Genomic DNA, 20,218 nt, shown 5'->3' on the forward strand with positions numbered 1-20,218 from the left:
ATTTACTATGAAGGCAATGCATAATATTCGTTTTCTAGTCATGTAATTTTTAAACTGTCGTATTGAGTGAGTCAAGGCGCACTTGGCGCGTTTTTTGCCTGTCTTTGTTTGATCGTTAAATTTGATTGCAACAATTGATTGATTATTGCATTTTTAATACATCTGTAAACATGCTAGGGATAAACTATGTTGATGTCTGTCTGTTATCTTATGGAAATAATTTCGTTAGAACAGCTCCTCCTTGAAATCTGTTAAAAATTCAAAACTATGGAAACCCGCTCTAGTCATATTTTTATTATGTATGTTTTATATCAACATATTGCTTACATTTTTGTATTGTTTGTTTGTAGTTTTTCACCCTCTCCGGGGGTTTGGATGCAATAAACTCATTCAACATTGCACAAATTAATTGAAACAAAAAAACTTTATTTATTAAAATAATTGTTATCATAAAGGCATTTAAATACTCACAAATGCGTATGGTTTAAAAGATGGTAAGATACATGTAACTTATGCATCGTTACCGAGGACAAAAATATTTCTAAACTAAAAATAGTTTTACTTGCATTTCGAAGAATTATCATTGTCTTCATTTTGCTAGAAATCAAGTAATGATTTTGACATTGCATGGCAACATATTTTAACATCATAGTTACAATATGTACATTGGATATGACATTACTTCAGAAACTCGAGATTTCTTGAACGCTCCGCCCAATGTTGATTTTTATTTGTTAAAAATGTAAAAAAAAAAATATTCATGAGGGAATAGTCCCAGGGAATAGCCATGATTTTCAGGGAGCAGTCCTCAGAATAGAAAAATAGGAAATATTATGGTATTAAATCTATATATTAGAGTAAATACAGTAAAGGTAAAATAATACGGCATAACGGTGCTGGGAATATCAATGTTTTATTTATAGTATTTTTATTTCGTCATTATTATTCAGTTCAATCATATGAATAATAGTCCTGCATGTTATTATTCATTCCTGGGAAATTCTTCTTCAATAGCCACGAACTCTGCATCTCCTTGTAAAGGCTTATACAGCTTCATCCAGATGAATTGGCCATTACCAATATCAATCTATGAATTGAATATAATTACTGAATTTGTGATGAAAATGAATCTTTTATTTTTATGCTCGATATTTAATTTAAGATTATTTTAATTTGTGCATACATTAATTATGTTGGCGAAATGATAATTATATGTATATATCTTTATAAATACGAGGGTTGTTCCAAAAATCGTACACAGGGGAAACAGTTTGGTTTCTCTTTGCTAAATTAAATTTCTTAATGAAATGTTAAAAGAAAATTATTGAAAAATGAAGGAAGCATATAAGTGTACATCTGCACACGAAATCAAGCGCAATTTACGTTACTTATAACGTCATGATTTTTTTTCTGCATCACACGCGTCTATTAATTTTTTTAACCACTCTTGACTAATAAGGGTCTTATTTAAATTCACTACTATCCGTTTTTTTAAAAACAGATTAAAAATTTCAGTCAAAATTTAGTGGAAATGTCATATTACATATTATATAACATATGCAACAGAGAATGCACATTAATTTATGTCGTTCGTGGCCTAGATTGTTCCCTATTATCTGTGTTTAACAAACAGCACTCTACCTTTTGCTTATTTCCGGTTTAGAGGAAACTCTTATTGAACCTCATGCTATTTAAAAATAATGTCTCCATTAAAATCTAATTGTGTAATGTCACTTCTATACTCTTTTTTCCGTCTCTGATGTATATAAACCATATTCAAAACAATTTATTACATCTACATGCGCCAGTTACACTTTTGACGTCAATTTCATTAAACTGAATTACAACAACACTTTGAAAACTATGGCACCAATCGTCAGTTTCTAATGCTATTCATAGGAAATTTTCACATATTAAGTTTCTTATTCTGGTTTTACTGATTTAAATTTGAGTTCAATGTTTAACTTAGTACTAGAGAAATGAAAGCAGATATAATAGTTATATGCGTAATTATTCCGAACTTTGGTCGAGCGCCGACAGACTCTATCGACCTCCTTATAAATCGTCCTAATATTATTAATATGAAAGATATTTATTTAAGAATTGCAATTTTAAAGAACATTGACCATATAATGTCTATGCAATTTTTGGTTAGTATTAGTTGCATGTTAAAAAGTTATAAACATTGTCTACGACTTTTTGGGACAACCCTCGTGTATATATTAACTCACTTTCACTGAATAATTTGTCCCATTGACAACTTGTGTTTCATAGCTGACAGCGTTGAACGTTTCAAAAGTCGTGTTCTTTTCCTGTTCAGCTCTTTCTTTGAACTTCAATAGAAAAAAGAAGAAATTGTACTTGAAAAAGATGTTAATGGTAATCTTACAACCAAGCTCTATGATAAATTAAACTTGACGACGTTAACTTTTCTATCGTCAACTTCCCATACTTGTGCAGCAATACATCTTCATCACCTGCATACGAAATATATATATATATCTCAATTGATTCACTAAGCAAAAACATGCTTTACGTATTTCTAAAACGAGCAAAATTATTGATAAAAAAGTTGAAGAAGGAGGGATGGGGCCATTTACTTTAAAAAAGAAATAAACTAAATTACAAGTACTTTGACTTTTTCTTCAATTAAATTACAGTTAAATTACAGGATTTCAAAGACATGTAATTAATTAAATTACAAATTACATTTTTATATTTTTTGAAAATTTTAATAATTCTTGTCAATGAATAAACAGATCAGGGATTGTTCATTTGTATATAAGCGCAGTCTCACAAATAATACAAGATGATTGTGTATAGGCATATTACAAATTAATTACAGAACATTAAAGAACTTTTCAGGATTAGTTTGAAGTAGTTTCCTCCACAACAAAATCCTATAGGAACACAAATTGCATGTGATATTTGATTAAAAGAGGGCGTTTTAATAAAGTAAAATAAATAACAACTGTAACCCTTCAAAATAATTATTTCCTTGAAGTTACGTGAACATTTTTACTTCATAAATGATATTTGCACAGAACTTTTTCATACAAAATTCATTCATAAAACTCTATTTAGAAATAATTATCAAATTGAAAGATTCTCTTTTCTCAAACTATCGGACCATTTTTAATTGAAATAATTATCTTCATGCATTAACCTTGTCTTCTAAAACATGGAATGAATGCCTCTTTAGAGGAGATGATTTGTTGTGATTGCTGTGAATTGGAGGGCAATTATCTCTTACCAACAAAAGAGAACATAATTAATGACATACACATTTCTTTTCTTTCTTTTCTTGACACACACATTCTTATTCTTCTTTGATGATGATCGATCAAACAACAAAGATTGAAATATAGTAAATGTGTGTTTCATAGCTGAATAGACCAAAGAAGGGTGGTGCAAAATTCAGATAAACATAAAACAAAAATTCAAATTTTATATCATGATTAGTAAGAAACTATAATTGGTGGCAAGATTATTGTTAAAACATACCGGGTAATTTGTCTTCTCTATAATTGAAGGATTGACAATATGTTTTGCAAAAAAAATAATAGGCAGTAAAATGGGAAGGTATAAGTGGTGACACATGTGTATTACGGTATATAAATTAATTGAATGTAATTCAAAAAGTAATTGAAATTATATGGTATTTTTTCAGTGTAATTATTAAAATTACAATTACAAGTACATGTTATAGAAAATAAAAAAAGAGAGGTTTAGTTACAAGTGACGTAACAACGTGTACGCGAAATTTTGACGTACAAGGTATATTTGACATCAACGTCAATAATCTGATTTAGTTACATGTATATATACACGTGTACGAATGCAAATTTTATGATTGGAGAGTACAGAAATATTATTGATCGGCATTACATTTATAAGCTGAGTTGGAATTTTTACTTATTATAGTCACAGAAATCATAAACAATGAAAAATTATATGTATTGTCATCTCACTGCATTGGAGCGCTTTAAATATTTTGTTTCCTATTATCTCTACAGGACAGGTTTTTAATTCTGCATCACTTTAAAAACTGAAGCAGTCACAAAGATACTGAATAGACGACAAATAAGACCAAATTTTGCACTTTGTGAAGGAGGGGAAATTCCAATAGAAAACCTATTAAAAACGATAAGATATAGGGGCTCGATCATTATAACGTTTAGAAAGGAGGCATGGAATAATGCTAATACATCAATACATTGTTAAAAGCAAAATACAAGTCAGATCGACACAGGTCCCCTTTTTTTCCTTTTCTAAATATGCGTTTGCTCTAGATCTTTACAAGTGCTAGTATTAAAGGAAAAAAAAAAGTGAATGAAATACAAACTCCACAAGCACTTGACATTACACATACTACCTATAACTTGTTAGGCGAGGTGTTATATTTTTGTCAAGTCACTAGTGCCCGTGGGTGTTATTTTATTGAAAATTCTTTATTTGAAGAAAAAAGAATATAGAGGTGTTCAAAAAGGTTTTCATAAAAAAAGATATTGAAGGAAAAGAATCACTGCCAAGAATTTTTATTTGGTGCATTGGCGGGGTCTTAGTCAAATGAATCCTGCGAACAAAATTAGCATGATACTTGGTATCAGTTTAACATTTCAATAATAAAAATACAAATATATGTACTTTGATGGACTCATCGAGTCATCATTCCGTAAACTTTTTTTCGATAGCTTAATTCTTGTTTTAAGATAGCATAAAATCAATCAACTGAATCAGGAAATAAAGATTTTAATCGATAACATTTCTCATTTATGTCGTACGTGTAGACAGTGTAATACACGTTCTAAACCTGAAGCTACACGTCGGATTTGACGTCATGATTTCCAACAACACAATGACGTCACCCTACAAGTTCGTCGCAAAACGTGTAACTAAAGTTCTCTCAATTCCTAATAACTTCTTAAAAATGTAATTTATTACAGTTAACCACACTTACCTTTTTCAATTCCCTATCCCTATGATGAAGGAGGAATTTCAACAGTCTCATTTATGTAAGATCTATGGTTAATATAATGACCTTGTCAGCAAATAAGATTTATCAATGAGTCGAATGCTGACTGACGCTTTTCAAACTGATAGTTAGCCCATTATTCATACACTGAATTGACGACGAATTTTTCCGGTATTACCCGATTATGAAAGGGAGCACACGGCGGGTTTGACCGGTCACTCTTCCATGACACCTGATACCACCCCTGATATTTCGGAGGTCCATGCTTGTTCTGATCCTATTTTGTTTTGTTTTTGGACATTTGATCTTGAATACTGTTCATTATCTCAATATATTTCATAAGACATTATATAGACAAAAGAAGCAAAGGAAAAAAGGAAGTAAAAAGTCACCCTTGCTATCATTTCCTGTATACTGGCATCGGCTTTTTTTGGAAGAGTCCATCCACCAGTTTTAATCTGATCAATAAAAAATGAAATAATAAAAAAAAAGTACAAATGTTCTATTAATGTCTTATACTGTCTATATATATATTTTTTTCCCGGATAAGAAGCAATATATACTTGGGGTCTGTACCCGTGATGTGGCACTGTGAAGGAACAATCAATTACCTTAAACAACGTTAAAAACAATAGTTTCAACGGCCGTAGTTAGCTGCTGAATATGCGAGCAGGAAAAAATGTTTTGCAAGTTTATTTAAGGATTATTTTCATAGACATCGAAGGGAAAACATGGGCTTGATAGGTTGTAATCTGGACATTATTTTAAACGATATATAGGAGTTAATGAAAATGTAATCTTCTGTCAGCCTTTCATGTCTTTTTCATTTAAACCCTGACTATATAATAAAACAATTAAGGACGCTTACTATAACTGAATAGGTCTTGTTAATTCTCCAGAATCTCCAGGCATCACGTCAGTGGTACATATTTTCATCTAAAAATGAATATTCCTTTTACTTTTACCAAATTGTTGTCATTTGGAAGGGGGTGGTGGTTTGAATGATAACATTCAATGTCATTATAACCAATTTGAATTTGAATAGTAATACTTCTCTGATACATATTACATGTAACATTAACATTTAGAAAATTAAATGGGTTTGAAAATCTCAAAAAATCGTTATTAATAGGCAAAATTATTACTAATAAACGATCGAGAGTGAATGCAATAAAACTGAATTAATTTCTATAATTTTATTTTGATGAGAACAATTGTAAAGTAAGTAGTTCAACATTGTCATAAAATAAATAAATTTTAGATATGAAAACTTACTTGAGCCATTTGCAAGTTTAAATCTGATTCCCGCGATTAGGCCAGTGATTGTGTTCAGATCCTTTTAAAGTTGGCTGCGGGTAATCTTATATTTATATATATTTAGACAGAGAGTTACACCCCAAATTTTTCAAAACAACTAATAAAATGTCTTCTATTTTTAACCGTACTTGGTATTGATGACATGTAAGTGTACATTTTCTGTCAATTAAATTACACTGTATTATAAAATTATGTAAACTTAAAAAAGTTAATAAAAGGTTCAATTTGTCTACAAAGATCAACACAAACCATTTTTAAAAAGTATACATTTCATTATATTGTTATCTATGCTGTCCAGCAAACTTTTGGTTTACTTAATTAGAACACATTTATTCACTTTAAGTATTATGTGAATGAACAGTGAATTTCAACTTAGTTTATTACTGTTCATATTTCTTCAGTATAATTAACTTAAATAGTAAGTATATTTTAAGAATGAAGACCTTCTTAACAATTGAAAATACAAATCAACTATTGTAAAATCACATATTTTTTTTTGGGGGGGGGTTAAAATTTTGAGGTTTGAGGAAAAAAAATTGGTTTGTTGGGATGTGCTTTCGTGGGCCAAAATGTTTGTAGTAATGCATATAATAATACATTTCATGGTGGCCATAAATTCCTGAGTCTGTCTATGCCTCAAAAACAGCAAGAAATTTAACCCCCAGAAAAATGAGTGATTTAAATTGCAAAAAGCTGCTCTCAGCTAATATGTAACAGACCAAATACGGATTAAAAAAATCAATAGGGACAAGAGGTCACCTTATATGCACACCAAAAGAGAGACCAGATGTCAACTTCTGTTCACATCATTAGGAGTCAGAGGTCACCTTTTTTGTACATCAATAGGGAGTCCAGAGGTAACTTTATGTTGTACATCATTAGGGGGCAAAGGTCATCTTATATGTACATCATTAAGGGGACCAGAGGTCACCTTATATAGTACATCAATAGGGGACCAGCAATAACCACATATTGAACATAATTAGAGGGACCAGAAGTCACCTTATTCTGTACATCATAAGGGGGACCAGAGGTCACCTTTCATGTACATCAATAGAGAGAAAAGAGTCATTTTATGTTGTTCATGTACATCATTATGGGGACTAGAGGTCACCTTATTCTGTACATCATAAGGGGGACCAGAAGTCACCTTACATGTACATCAATAGAGAGAGACCAGAGGTCACTTTATGGATAACATCATTAGGGGGACCAGACGTCACCTTATATTGTACATTATAAAGGTGACCAGAGGTCATCTTATGTGTACATCAATAGGGGAACTTGATGTACTTCATGTACATCAATAGAGAGAGACCAGAAGTCATTAGGGGACCAGAGGTCACTTTATATTATACATGTACACCATAAAGGGGACCAAATGTCACCTTTTTCTGTACATTATAAAGGGGAACCAAAGGCCATCTTAATATACTGTACATCATGAGGGGGACCAGAAATCATCTTATGTGTACATCAATAGGGGAACTTGTGGTCGCCCTTTATGGTCATAAATAGGGGGACCAGAGGACTAGGTCACCTTATTTTTTTGAAGAGGCGGACAAGATGAAGAGGTCACCTTATGTATACATCAATTCGGAGACCAGGGTAATCCTATATTGTACATCAGTAAAGTACCAGAGGTCACCTTATATGTACATTATTAGGGGTACCAAAGGTCCACTTATATTGTACATAGTAACAGACAGAGGTCACCTTATCTAGTTCATTAGCAGGGAGACCAGTGATCAATTTATTTGTTCATCAGTAGAGGGATCAGAGGTCACCTTAGATGTTGTACCTTATTATAGAGATCTGAGAATACATTATTTTGTACATTATTTTGGGACTTGAGGTCACCCTTTATTGTTCATCAATCAATGAAGACCAGAGGCCATTTTTATTATACATCAGAAGGGGGACTAGAAGTCACCTATTGTATATAATTAGGTGGAAGAGATCACCCTATATTATAAAACACAAAAGGGACCCACGAAGTTTACCCATGGTAAGTGATCAAAATGGTGAACTGTGAATGACATTGAACTTGGTGGAAAACTCTCGTGATAACAGATTGTATAGGTATTTATTTGGTAAGAGTTGTCTTTATTTGGGCATTAGGAGTTATCGTTTATTTCATTTACGCTTTTTTGGTCACTGAGTTGTACTTATTCTATTTTATCAACGCATACTCGTCGAACCCGTTTGATTAGTTTCATCAGTTATTTATACTGGATGTTGGCTATTGTTTGTAGATGAGGTCTGGATGCAGGAAGAAGTTTACTCATGGTTAGTGATCAAAATGGTGGACTGTGGATGACATCCAGAAGGATAAAACGTACGCTCAACTTAGGACCTCGGGTCCCCAGCAAATAGTTTGTCATTTTGCGTAGTAATAAAACATTTTAAGAACTCTTCAGGCATTAAAGACACAAAAGTAAATTTATCGATATCAATACGGAGACCTCAGGTCACCTTATATTTTAATTGAATTTTATATGATAGACAGTTTTCTTTGTCTTTACTCCAGAATAATCATATTTATAACTTTATACAATATTATTTCTAATATAAATATATATTATCAGAAACATGAAAGTAATAAGGGGGAAAAGAGGTAACCTTAAATTATACTGTACATCAGTAGGGAGAACAGTGTTCACCTAACCCTACTATTATATTGTACATCATTAGAGGGATCATGGGTTACCTTACATTTTAAATTAATAGGGAGCCAAAGGTAACCTTTTATTGCACATCATTAGGGGGACCTGAGGATACCTTATATTGTACATCATTTGGAGGACCAGAGGTCACCTTATGTTGTACATCAGTACGGGGACCAGTGGTCACCTTATATTGTACTGTATATCAACTTATATTATTCATCAGTAGGGGGACCAGAGAACACTTTATACTGTACATCATTAGGGGGACCAGCTTCCGGGGCCATAAAACTTAGACAGCTCACTTTTGATCTCAGTCTCACTTTTCCACTATTAGTTTCTTTAGGAAAAGTGAGACTGATATCAAAAGTGAGCTCACTAAGTTTTATGGCCCCCAGGCCAGGGGTCACCTTATATTGTACAGTACTTCAGAAGAGGACCAGAAGTCACCATATATTGTACATCAGTAGGGGGACCAGAAGTCACCTCATATTGTACATCAGTAGGGGGACCAGAGATGACCTTATAGTGTACATCCGTTGGGGGAACAGAGGACATCTTATACTGTTCATCAGTAAGGAGACCAAAGATCATCTTATACATGTATTGTACATCAGTAGGGGGCCCAGAGGTTACCCCTTGTTGTTTATCAGTAAGGGTGCCCAGAGGTAACCTTATATTGTATATCAATAGGGGTACCAGAGGTCACCTCATGTTGTTCATCAGTAAGGGGGCCCAGAGGTAACCTTATATTGAATATCGGTAGGGTTACCAAAAAACACCTTATATTGTACATCAACAAGAAGATCAACAAGGGGGACCAATTGTCACCTAACATTGTACAATACTTCAGTAGGGGGACCAGGGATCATTATATTGTTCATCTGTAGGGGGACCAGAGATCCTTATATTATTCATCAGTAGGGGGACCAGAGGACACCTTATATTATACATCAATAAGGAGACCAGAGAGACCTTATATTGTACATCATAAAAGAAGACTACCACCTTATATTGAACATGAAGAAGAAGACCAGACGACACCTTACATTGAACAACAATAAGGAAACCAAAGGTCACCTTATATTGTACATCAGTATGGGCGCCAGAAGGCACCTAATATTGTACATAAGAAGGGGGACAAGAGGTCACCTTATAATGTACAGTCAACAGTAGGTGACCAGAGCTCACCTTACATTGTACAGTACTTCAGTAGGGGACCAGAGGTCACCTTATATTGTACATCAGTAGGGGGACCAGAGGTCACCTTATATAGTACATCAATAAGGAGACCAGAGATCACCTTATATTGTACATCAGGGGTATCCAGAGATTATCTTATACTGTACGTCAATAAGAAGACCAGAGGACACCTTACATTGAACAACAATAAGGAAACCGAAGGTCACCTTATTTTGTATATCAGTATGGGTCCAGAAGGCACCTTATGTTGTAGATCAGCAGGGGAACCAGAGGTCACCTTATATTGTACTGTACATCAGTAGGGGATCAGAGGTCACCTAACAATGTACAGTACTTCAGTAAGGGACCAGAGGTCACCTTATATTGTACATCAGCAGGGGGACCAGAGGTCACCATATATTGTACAGCACATCAGTAGGAGGACCAGAGGTCATCTTATATTGATCATCAGTAGGGGGACCAAAAGACACCTTATATTGTACATCAGAAGGGTGACCAGAAGTCACCTTATGTTGTACAGTACATCAGTAGGGGTACAAGAGGACACCTTATTTTGTACATCATCAGGGGGACCAGAGGGCACCATATATTGTGTATCAGTAAGGGGCCAAGATGACACCTTATAATGTTCATCAATAAGGAGACCAGAGATCACTTTATATTGTACATCATAAAGGAGACCGGAGGTCACCATATATTTAACACCAATAAGAAAAACACAGGACTCCTTATATTGAACAGCAATAAGGCGACCAGTGGTCACCTTAATATTGTACATCATAAGTGGGACTAAAGGTCACCTTTTATTGGTCATCAGTAGGGGGACCTGAGGACACTTTATTTGTACATCAGTAGGGGGACCAGAGGACACCTTATATTTTACATCAGAAGGAGGATGGAGGGTAACCTTATATTGTTCATCAGTAAGGGGACCAGATGGGGGGTCATCCTATATTGAACATCAGTAGGGAGACCAGGGATTACCTTATAATGTTCATCAGTATGGGGACCAGAGGACATCTTTTATTGTACATAAGTAAGGGGACCAGAGGGCACCTTATACTCTGCATCACTTTGGGCACGAGTGGTCACCTGATATTGTACATCAGTAGGAGGACCAGAGGACACCTAATACAATACATCAGTAGGGGGACCTGAGGTTACCTTATAATGTACATCAGTAGGGGGACCAGAGGTCAGCTTATATTATACATCAGTTGGGGGAGCAGAGGACACCTTATATTGTACATCAGTATGGGGACCAGAGGACACCTAATACTGTACATCATTCAGGGAACCAGTGGTCATCTTATATTGTACATCAGTAGGGGGACCAAAGGACACCTAATACAGTACATCAGTAGGGGGACCAGAGGTCACTTTATAATGTACAGTACTTAGTAGGGGACTAGAGGTCACCTTATATTGTACATCAGTTTTAGGGACCAGAGGACACCTTCTATTTTACATCAGTTGGGAGACCAGAGGACACCTTATATTGTACATCAATAGGGGCACCAGAGGACACCGTTAGGGGAAGCAGAGGATACCGTATACTGTACATCAGTCGGGGAGCAGGGGTAACCTAATATTCTCGATGCTCGGAATGAAACAAAAGACGCTTTCTAAAAATTTAGTCACGTTGATTTAGCTTAATGTTATCTTTTATTAGCAAACATGCCCGTAACATTTTTTACATCAATTTCTGATTGTTTTTAGAACTCATTTTTTGGGCATGGCCCTCTGTATACTGGATTATGGCAGATGCTATGATTTCCTGGACCTGTTTCTTCCGTTTGAAAGGCGTTTTTTTCAAGTTTGGAAAATGAAACAAGTCAAGAGGCGAGAGATCTGGCGAATATTGTTAATGTGAAAGAACATTAACTTTCTGTTTATCCCCAAGGCTCCAGTACTCTTCAGGGCGTGCGGGTTTGGACGCTGTCATGAAAAATCTAGTGTAGTGGATTCCTGATTCTCATTAACCTTTTGATTTTTTTTTGCAAAAATAATTGCTTTTTAGTTTTTAGATTCCTGCAGAAATTAAACTGCCTCCTCGAAAACGAATTTGAACAACAAGACCACTAATATTTAAGAAATTGTCATATAAAATTGTCCTTGTCCTCATGCAATTATTTGCTCTTTTCAAACTTTTGCTGTTTTTGTCAAGTACATCTTGTTGTGAGTTTTGTTTCGAGGGTTTTAAGCAATAGATTCAAGTTTCATTATCTGTTTGAAATTCAAACAAACATGGACAACCACAATTACTGATATTTTAATAATTATAAAGATATTCTTACAGGCAGTCGTTTTCACTATTTTTCAAATCATGCAGTGGCTTTTGAGTACTAAGCTTTTTATTCTGTCAAACATTTATTTAAAACAGTGTGAACTACTCCCGAAATTATGTTTATCAAATTTGCTATGTGTAGTATAGTTGTTTAATTTTTTGTATGCAAGGACGGTATCCATTTTTTATGCCCATTATATATACTTTTTTATCATTTAAATTCACCTGCCCAATTGTTTATAAAACAGACATTGGTTGCTGTAATTTTTACATATTTTAATGAGTACTTCTCTGGGATTCTTACAGTTTTACAGCACCTTTAATGAATGGTTTTATTTCACTCTAGTTTACTGATTCTTTAACATTCATTTTTAATGCAGTGTCTCGAGTACGCTTGTTTTCCAGCTTCTCACAATGAAACTATGTGATGAAAAGTGGTCACATAAACTGTTATAAATTCATTAAGAATTCAATAATGAGAGAAAGTCAAGCTTAATGCTATATGATATCTTTTTGTATGTCATAGAGTTCAGAACATCATTTATTGAACATCCCTCGTTTTGTACATCAGTAGGGGGATCAATGATCACTCTATTTCGAACGACAATGAAGAAACTGAAAGGGACTTTATATTTTTCATCACCAGAGGTCATCTTATATTGTAAATCAACAGACCAGAAAACACGTAATATTTTACATAAATATTGAGACCAAAGGACTCCTTATTTGGTCACCTGAATCAACTCATGTGACTTCCTGTTAACTTTTTTCTGGCATCGTGCGCTGTGCATTGTGAGTTAACTTTCCAACAGTTTCAGTTTTTCTCTACAATCCCTCAACTATTTACAACCAATTTTGGCTTAAAGCATCTATGGGTGAAGGGGAGATTTTTTAAATAATGGTACCTGTCCTCCACTCCCTAAGGCAAGAAAGTTGGGGCGAAACAACTACGATTTATGAAATTTTTTAAAATCTTCTTTACTCATTGACATCAAGCCGTCGAACTGTTGGCATAGTTATTATAAGCATTGACTCCTCTACCAAAATTGTGAAATTCATTGTCCCTGGGTCAGAGGCCCTTGGCTTAAGACAGTGCTATAAAAAATTAAATCGTGAAATGTATTTATTGTCCAAAGTTTTGAAATTAATGACCCAAAGGTCAGGGTTCTGGTATTACGTTGGGGTCATATAATTGTAAAGTTAAAATTCATTAATTCTTTGAAAAAAATATTACTTTCTGCTCCTGGATATTAATTAAACTAACTATATATAGTTATGATAAGCAAGGGAGCCTCTTAGAGAATTATACATTCCAAGGCCCCTGGCTCATGGGTACCATTGAGGGATGGGGGCTCTTATTAAATACTGTGATTGAATTAATGCTTTGAAATTTGTTCTTTGGTATAAACCAAATGTTTTTATAAACAAGGGTACATAATGAACAATTTTTCCAAAATTGTGAAATGCATGACCCCAGGATGAGGGTTTTTATGGTCAATGGGCACTACTTATTATTGATAATTATTATTGATTATTTGAAACGCACATTATTTCCCCTACGCTCTGTATAGGTATTAAGTAGCCAAACTAAGCATGCTAAGTATATAGTTATGGTGAGCAATGGCTCTTTTTTCCAAAATTGCAAATGTCATGGCCTCTGGTTCAAAGCGCAAACCAGATTCAATTGTTTGAAAGTTTTCACATGATGTTCAGATGACCTATAAGACCCATAATCCTCTTGTCGTGTTCTTATAAGAAAACCTCTAGTATCCCGTTAATATGCATTTTATCTCTTACCTCTGGTCCGCCCTTATTTTCTTTTCAGATGTCTCTTGGTTTAGACGGGTCTTGATGCCGTATCTCTGCATTCAGATCAATTTTATTTTATTTCTGGTTTCCTTAAAAATGTAAAACAATGGGGACCACAATGGGGACCACTGGTCTCCCTATTTATGTACAATATAAGGTGACATCTTGTTCCACTTGAGTTGTAAAATATAAATTGACCTTAGGTCCCCATAATGAACTGCAACATAGGGTACCTCTGACCCCCTATTAATGTATAAGATGACCTCATCTCCTTATGATGTACGATATAATCTGACGCCTGGTCTTGTACACTATAAGGTGACCTCTGGTCCCGAATCTGTTGTACAATATAAAAATGACCTTTAATCTTCATAATGAAATATATATAAATATAAAGTGCCGTTTGGTTTGCCTACTGATGTACAGTATAACTTAACCTCTTGTCCACATAGTGACAAACGTTATAACTGACATGAAAGCTCTGTCCCCCTACTGATGTACAATACAAGGTGACCCCTGGTCCAACTACTGATTTTAAATATAAGGTGACCCATGGTCTCCCTACTGATGTACAATATAAGGTGTCCTCTGGTTCCCTGACTGAAGTACAATATAAGGTGACCACTGGTCCCCCTACTGATGTACAATATGAGGTGACCTCTGGTCCCTCAACTGATGTACAATATAAGGTGTCCTCTGGTCCCCTTATTGGTGTGCAATATAAGGTGTCCTCTTGTCCTCCTTCTGATGTACAGTACAATATAAGGTGTCCTCTGGTCCCCCTACTGATGTACAATATAAGATGACCCCTGGTCTCCCTACTGATGTACAATATATGGTGTCTTCTGGTCCCCCTTTTGATGTACATTATAAGGTGACCCTTGGTCTCCCTACTATGTATAATATAAGGTGTCCTCCAGTCCACTGACTGATGTACAATATAAGGTGACTCCTGGTTCCCCTACTGATGTACAATATAAGATGACCCCTGGTCTCCCTACTGATGTACAATATATGGTGTCTTCAGATCCCCTTATTGATGTACAATATAAGGTGACCCCTGGTCTCCCTACTTATGTATAATATAAGGTGACCTTGGTCCCCCTACTGTATACAATATAAGGTGTCCTCTGGTCCCCCTAGTGATGTACAATATAAGGTGACCCCCCTGCTTTCCCTACTGATATACACCATAAGGTGATTTCTGGTCCCCCTACTGATGTACAATATAAGGTGACCCCTGGTCTACCTAATGATGTACATTATAAGGTGTCTTCTGGTCCCCCTACTGATGTACAATATTAGTTTACCCCTGGTCTCCCTACTGATAAACAATAAAAGGTGTTCTCTGGTACCCATACTGATGTACAATATAAGGTTACCCCTGCTCTCCCTTCTGAAGTTTTAGTATCTTTTTATTAGTTTTATTTCTTTTTTTTAATGTAGTTTTAATTGGTTTATGTTTTTGATGTGTTAATTCAGGAAAAGGGGAGGAGAACTCCATGCAGCCCCAAACTTTGCAATAAAGGGGGTACATCTTCTTTGTAAAATAAATAAAATCAGGGGTTAACTCAAAAGTGTTAAAGTGATTAGGTCGCCTATTGAAGCATGACCTCATAAGGAAGACAAAGGAGACATTAGATAGTTTATTAACAAATAATTATACCATTATGTTAAAGGATTGGTGAAAAGTCCGAGCGAAATGACCAGGTAGGGGTGGTAGGGGGCAAGATCTTAAGTTCATCCTCCCCTAGCTTGTTAATAGTGATCGGCTGGACCGTCGGCGCCGTTTACTCTGAGTCGCTTACTATTAGTAAGGAGATCAGAGGTTAGGCACTGTGTTATATAGCTACTATAACCTTACATGGAATTATAAAATCATAGGGGAGACCACAGGTCACCCAACATAACCCATAAATGTTAAACTCTTATACATGTATATCATATTTCTTATAATATTGCAGTTAATGATGCTCAGCTACCCCCCCCCCCCCCCCTTTATATTGTCTCATACCCATCAGATGGTAATTCCTTTGACAAAAATAAATTTTTAAAGTTTTTTACACTGTATCAAGGCTTCAAAGTATTACGATTTATTCTATTTTCACTTTACGTATGCAACGCACTACATTTTGTAGCGGAGAAAACAGGCCCGATAGTCGTGATCTGAGCAGGGGACCTAAGGTCCTAGTTGAGCGTACGTTTTATCCTTTTGCGGATGACATTCGAAGGTGGTGTGAAACTCTCGTGATAACAATGATTTACTTTTGGCCTATTTGATATTCATTGTACACACGTAGATAAATTTATTGTTCAGTTTTATAAATCTTGTTGTTTCTTGGTACACAGGAGGTTTTTCAAAACATTATTTATTTTGGTTTGTGACAAACGCATAAGCGCTTACTATTATACATTATAACTTTAAAAGTATAAGTTGAAGCGACATGGAGTCATTTGCAATGTGACCCTTGACCTTAATCCTTGAAGACCTGATTACGATCAAAGATCAATGTCATTTTAAATTTTTAAAACTTTTTTTTATCTTTTTCATGTCATATTTTAATTCTTTTTACTTAAAATTAATTTTAGAGAGTCAAATATAAAAACTATTAGAAAACTTAAAAAATAGAAAAGCCTCAAATTGTTCGAGACTTGTATTCATTATTAGGTCTTGTCACATTTCTGTGGAAGACCTCTTGGTATTCTCCTGTTTCTTATTATTATTCTATTTTTTTCGCCGTGTGATTTTGAGTTTCAAGATTTATCGAAAAGATTTATACGCCATAAGAATGTATTCCTTTAAAGATTTGTGCAGTTGACCCTGTGCATGCAAACTTTGACCCCTTTCAGTGTTATCGCTACTCCTTCGAAACCGTTAAGAGAAATGAATCCTTCACTATTGACTTCGACTAATATAGTAGACACTTCAATGATTAATTGCCAGAGTATTTGTTGACCCCTTCAATGAGTTATTAATTGTCCATAAGAATGCACTCCGTAATAAAAAATTGCAGTTGATCATGCGTATGTGAACTTTGACCTCTTTGGAGTTATAACTTCTTTCACAACAAATCTTGTTATCGCTACTCCTCATAAATTTAAGAGAGTAAAATATAAAAACTTTAAGAAAATTTTAAAAGGTGGAAAGACCTCTAATTTTTCGAGAAAAAATAGTCTACTAGTTATTCTTCTTATTTTTCCGCCACTTGATTGTGAGTTTCAAGATTTATCGCAAAGATTTATAGTCCATAAGAATGTACGCCGTAAAAAATGTTCCACGTTGACTCTGCGCAAATGTATATGAACTTTGACCCTTCAAGAAGTTACGACACATTTCACAATAAAAGCTTGTTATCGCTACTACTTCTTCACCGTAGAATTACAAAACCTTTACCAATGTCTATGACTAATTTAGTAAACTCTTCAATCTTACATTGCAAAAGGATTCGTAAACGCCTACAATGAATTATTGCCACTGAATGTTTGCGATGTTTACGAATATCATTTATTTTTTCTAAAACGACAGTTCGTAGAGACATTCGGCCAAATAATGAAATTTATTGACCTTTGACCTCAAAATTTTGGTCAAGGTCAATGGCCAAGGTCATTCAAAATATGCAAAATTAAGCTTTTTTGATCTTCACCAAATTCTTAACATCTTTGCATCTTTAATATGTACTCTTAAAACTATTTCAAAGATTTCACTAAGAATGACCCATCAGAAAGTTAGTGCCCCTTTCAGTGTAAACATTTGTTATAGCTACTCCGACGAAACCGTAAACCGCAGAGGTTCCAAACCTTCACCTATATCTTTGACTTCTTTAGTAGGTTCTCTAATCAGAGAGTGCGAAACACCGAGTAGTTATTGCCCCTGAATATTTTCAAGCTTGCAGAAAGTTTTAAAACTTCTAAATGACAAGTAGTAAAAATTTGGGACCAACTGCATGAGATCCCATGACCATTGACCTTGGAAAACTATGTCAAGGTCAAAGGTCAGGTCATTGGAAAAGTATTAAAAATTGCTTACATGTGTTTTATTATTACCTTGACCGTTGACTTTGAAATATGTATTTGCAAGTCTCACATTAACAAATGTTTATGTCTCCCTTCTCTTGAAAAAATCAATAGCAAAGTAGAAATTTATGTCAAAAGACACCACAAATCGACATAAAGTTTAGGATAGCAGTAGAGGACACCTGAAAGAAAGTGTCCTGAGAGTTTTACGGTGAGTCTTAAGTATAATGAAATTCTAATTTGTATCGGCAAAAAATACTTTTTTCTGTCTGAAATTTAGGTGCTGATGAGCATAAAAAGGATTTAAGAGGCAGTCCACCGAAAAATCAGGCAGTATTGTATTATAAGGCGGCACATCGAATGTGACGAATATTTGATATTTTATTAAGAACAATATCAATGTAGTCCAAATGGAAAAATGTAATCGAAGATTTGTTTGAAAATTGCTTATTTAGTAAAATATCCTTTTGTTTCGTATTCTTGAATTCCCCGATATAAACCATTGAATTTAGGTCAGAAACAAAGAACTGTAATTTCCTATACATTTTTAACATAACTATAATTCATGCTGAACTAAATCTAGAAATATTTCGTTTTTTCAGTTTCAAAAAGAAAATCGGTGGGCAAAACACTTTTGATAGTTGTTTTCTGGCAAAATATATAGACGTTTTTATGAAATTTTATGATGTAAGAGTTATCTCCCGTGGCATCAGTAAATCTGCTAAACACCTTACTATTGGAATCCTAGTGAAATATTTAGAATATATACACAAAAGAAAATCATTAAACAAAAAAAAATACTACTTTATTTTCAAAATAGAATTCATTTTCGCCCAAGCGTAATATTTAGACTACAATTAGCAGTATTATTCAGGCTGAATCCACGTTTCCATTGATGTATCAGTGACGTCATATACCTGACTAATATTACGTCACAATAAAATAGTTACAACTTTTCCACAGAAGTTTGTAAATTCTTTGCATAAAAGCGCAAACAAAAAGATTAAAAATAAATAATTTCTCTTTCTCTGTTCAATTACTCTTCAGAGTGTATTATCCTAAATGTTTTAACCATATATTTTTATATAAAATGTATTTTATTCACGGGCGGCGTCTCTGCTAGAAGTCCGTTTTGATATGTAACTTTGTACATGCCCGAGAACTATTTTTCAAAACTAGTAGGCTATTTGTAAAAATAATTAATTGTTTATATTGAACGTTTCTCGTAATATTGGGATGTGAAGAGATTTTATTTTCTTCTGATTATCAAGGAAAGATTAATATTTTTGATTTACGCAACATTTTGATTTAATTCAACGGAGTTGACATGTTTATTTCATGATATTTGTAAACAAAAAAAAAGAACTTGATTATTTTATCTATGCAGTCAAATCAAAGTAAACAATCCGCTGTAGGATTAAAAATATTTTATTAAAAAAGTGAAAAATAAGATAAAAAAATATTTATTGAGGAAAATTACTGTTGAACTCCTCACTTCAATTTGGCACTAAAGCGGAAGATTTCGTGGGCGTATTTTTTTTTTGGGGGGGGGGTTAAATTTGGGATGGCAACAATCACATACTCACATTCAATATGAAGTTAAAACATGTGACCATGTTGGCCAATTCTAAAAATATTTTCACATTAATGAAAGTTTTTTTTTTAAAGATGCCGCCTTGCGCCCTCCATTCCCAGCTTTTTCCTTGCGATTTATAGGCTCTTAAATAATGATACTATAGCATCCACAAGTCATTTTACGTTATTTATTACGCTATGTGACAGTATACAAAACTACCAGTTTTAAAAAGCGTATTTAACACACTTTCGTGTCTCTAACTTCAAAAAATCTAATTGAACTGTAAAGATAAATTGTTAAACAATCTAAAAATTATAATTTTATAATTTTTTATTGCTGTTTTTTGTTTTAATTCCTATCAAATGTTCAAG

At 34.2% G+C, this 20,218-nt stretch overlaps 1 long non-coding RNA gene across 1 annotated transcript; it reads right to left on the reverse strand.

The window, feature by feature from the left end:
- Positions 1-548: 548 nt before the first annotated feature.
- On the reverse strand, positions 549-5,410 carry LOC134280360 (uncharacterized). The gene is made up of 3 exons (XR_009994896.1): positions 5,368-5,410; positions 2,232-2,333; positions 549-1,087 (listed from the first exon to the last, which is right to left on the reverse strand). It is a non-coding gene; the product is annotated as an uncharacterized LOC134280360 (long non-coding RNA).
- Between the last annotated feature and the right edge of the window lie 14,808 nt (positions 5,411-20,218).

The sequence above is a fragment of the Saccostrea cucullata genome, unplaced genomic scaffold (assembly GCF_032062105.1).
Source record: "Saccostrea cucullata isolate Sc308-1 unplaced genomic scaffold, CSIRO_AGI_Scuc_v1 ctg6042, whole genome shotgun sequence".
Classification (NCBI taxonomy): Eukaryota; Metazoa; Mollusca; class Bivalvia; order Ostreida; family Ostreidae; genus Saccostrea; species Saccostrea cuccullata.